The 3,451-nt window shown below is 34.3% G+C and overlaps 1 protein-coding gene across 1 annotated transcript in view; it reads right to left on the bottom strand.

The window, feature by feature from the left end:
- The window catches only part of LOC106460333 (CUB and sushi domain-containing protein 3-like), a 107,901-nt gene extending 104,682 nt beyond the window's left edge, over nucleotides 1–3,219 (bottom strand). Inside the window, exon 1 of the mRNA XM_022387432.1 lies at nucleotides 3,151–3,219. The gene's annotated coding sequence lies outside the window, so the exon portion shown is untranslated. The remainder of the gene's footprint in view (nucleotides 1–3,150) is intronic.
- Between the last annotated feature and the right edge of the window lie 232 nt (nucleotides 3,220–3,451).

Raw genomic sequence — 3,451 nt, 5'->3', positions numbered from 1 at the left:
GGAAACAGATAACTAGTTTGTTACTGTGCTTTAAAATGTGATCACATAGTGTTGAATATTGGTATAACTCTCGGAAGCAAATCAACCTGAATAAGTTAATTTGTTTGCAGAGCTGTGGCCATATCGTTCTTTATGGGCTGAGTGTGGCATTGTGGTTAGTGTCCGCACTTTGAGGCCGTGGGCGAGTTATAACAGTGACAGTAAAATCCCACTACTCGGTCAGACACGAAGAGTTGTCGGTGAGTGCTGTTAACTAGCTGCCTTCCATATAGTGCCTACTCTATCAGTTCAGAATTGGGGCGGTTATGCGCAGATCGTCGTTCTTCATAAGATCACCGATGTTGATGTTTCTGAGCGCTCGCTCGTAATGCACGAAATTTAGCAACCTTACATGTGTTAATTTTAAAACCTTTTGTAATTAACGAGGAAAATCCACTTAAAACTACATATAATTAAACTAATTCCAAATTAGTAATCGTAATATTTGATGAAAACTCATTAATATTAAGCTAAACATTGAACTTCGAGTTTCTAGGCTAACTTCACGTAGGCCGTAATTTAAAAATAACAGCTTGAACCCAATAGTCACTAATTAATTTAACGCGCATTGCTTGATTTATATCAGTATAACTTAACCTATACATTTGCTACCCAGTTGCGTAAATAACTGTTTACTGGAGCTTAAAGTACGGGTTAAACTTGCTATCTTTGTGTTAATAAACTGTCTTTGTAAAATGCTTCAGCTGTTTTGTAAAGACTTGTAGGTTAACTGTTTCAATGCAATTTGATGCGTAAAAACGTATACACTGATTATGTGTTTCTTTGTTTTATGTTTAAGCACATAATTACCCAGTGGGTTACCTATGCTGTGCCCACGTCAGTTATCGAACCCCTATTTTTAGCACTATAAGCCAAAAACCTACCGTTGAGCCAACAGGGGTGTATACACTGAAATTGTGTATGACAATTTAAAATCTCACCCCATTATTTTGCTTCGGAAGGTTCTAGATACAAGATATGTAGAAACGAATATTTTGTGTAGATATTTAATCGAATAGTGGGTCACAAAATAACAGAACGACTCCAAGTTGATAACTGTTTACCAATATTTTTTATAAAAAAGATAAACTAGACACAGTATTTACGAGTTATTTTTTGTAAAAAAATCGGGGGTTAGAAACCTAAAAAAGTTTTGTTTGTTTGTTTTTGAATTTCGTGCAAAGCTACACGAGGGCTATCTGCGCTAGCCATCCCTAATTTAGCAGTGAAAGACTAGAGCAAAGTCATCACCACCCACAGCCAACTCTTGGGCTACTCTTTTACCAACGAATAGTTGGGTTAACCGTCACTTTAACGCCCCCACGGCTGAAAGGGCAAGTATGTTTGGTGGGACATGGATTCGAACCCACGACCCACAGATTGCGAGTCGAGCGCCCTAACCACCTGGCCATGCCGGGCCTAACTACAAATAATATTTTTTGTGAAATCAACAGACAGTCAAAATAAAGTTAATGATATTCTTACAATAAATATTTTAATAGATATCTGAGAACATTTTACATAAGTTACAATTGCGAAGCAAGAATTGTTTCCTTTAATTTGTCGAAAGTGGCCTAACAGCCCTGTTTCTTTGATAATGTATCACACACACACACAATTATAATAAAATTGATAATATAGTGTTTCTCTAATAATCTAAAACCTTTCTATTTTTAAGAGACTCCTCGCTCATTCTTCGTCAAGTTTGTTATACATTGTTCTTTAATTTCATCCATAAGTTCTTACACTTATAGGTTAAACCATACGAAATTCATTAAAAAAGTATTGTAAGGGGAAAAGTAGCTTCAGACACTTAAAACTGTACGAATGTTTTCTCTGAAAAGTTTGTCCCTCAGCGTTTCTTTATAAATGTAAGAAAAAAAAGACTTTATTGTGCCCAACCATATACATATATGTAAAGTAAGTATGTTGTTAAATCAGTAAATTCGCTGCATCCAAGTATATCTTAATGGTTTACGACAAAAAAGTTTAATGATTATTGAATTGAGATATCCATATGAAAAGAAAACTAGCTGATATTAATGAATGACCTCCTTAGTAGATAATGTTTTTTGTGAGTACTCTGACTTTACTATTCTTTTCATTGGACTTTAATTCTCCTACTCCTCAAGGAACATGAATTTTACTATTCTTATGGTTCAAGCTAATGGTATCTATTCAGTTATTCAAACAAGGACGGTGTGGTGTCCTACATGTTTCGTTTCGCCTACAACACCACACTCGTCCAACTGGTTTGTCATGCGACGAAACGAGTTGATCATTAGTCTTTGCGGTCTTTGATTCATTTTATATTTCGTGTTATTCAATGCCATACTCTGTTTAGTATTAATGGAACGAAACGGGAAATAATACAGATTAAAATTTTAATTATTTATTGTTGAATTAGAATCAGATCTCCTTGTTTTAACAATTTCCTGTATTTTTACTGTTCGCTACCAGATGAAGTTTAACCTACCTTCTTTGTGTGTGTATGTGTGTGTGTGTGTGTTTATACGTTTTATATATTTATATCCCAGAAGCATAAGTTTGAATAAAACAGTACACGTCATAACAGAACGGACGTATAGACATAATCTACATTTGATAATTACCTGCAGCATGAAGAAATTTCTGACATTGTTCAAAAAAGTTCTTTGTTTTCTTCTGTTACAGACTTTTAATAAAGGAAATTTTAAAAATGTTATAAAGTTCAGATTATTATTTGAATTATTAGATATAATTGATACCACCAATAAAAAGCTAGGGTTAAAAATTCTTAACATTATTTTTAACTGTTAACTATTAGATACGTATATGTAGTGAAAATAAGATATTAAGGATAGCAACATAGATATACAAAAACAAACCCAAAACAGATATTCCGGGTATTCTTCAATTTGTTACTCAAAACCCTATGACATTTCATGTTAACAATAAGTAGAGAAAACATAAAAGGGGCACACCACGCCATGTATTTTCCACCTTCCCACCCCAAAGTTCACACTCCGATCCACAGAGCAGACTTATTGTTTGCATGTATATCATAACTTTTAGATTAATTAAACCAAGATGTAAATAAATGTATATCTTCATAAAAAATAAGTTACTTACCCCACACAAACAATTGAGATATGTATCCCAGAAGAATATAACTAACAGTGAAACATCTTTGAATATTCATTTCAAGCAGTTGATTGAGAAAATCATGTAAGTAAATTAAAAGGCTGTCTGGGTGTCGGAGCAACACTTAGGCACGTTTAATAATTAATTGCTGTTCGTCACACACGAAAAAACGACAACAACAACAATTAACGCGAATTGCACTTATCACAAACGCAGTATTTCCTGTGTTCTACCATCAACACAACCCTCAAGAGCTATAGCACGAGGAGGCACTGTGGGGTTTTTCACC

The sequence above is a fragment of the Limulus polyphemus genome, unplaced genomic scaffold (assembly GCF_000517525.1).
Source record: "Limulus polyphemus unplaced genomic scaffold, Limulus_polyphemus-2.1.2 Scaffold33, whole genome shotgun sequence".
Taxonomy (NCBI): domain Eukaryota; kingdom Metazoa; phylum Arthropoda; class Merostomata; order Xiphosura; family Limulidae; genus Limulus; species Limulus polyphemus.
This window is presented reverse-complemented; position numbering and strand designations above follow the sequence as displayed.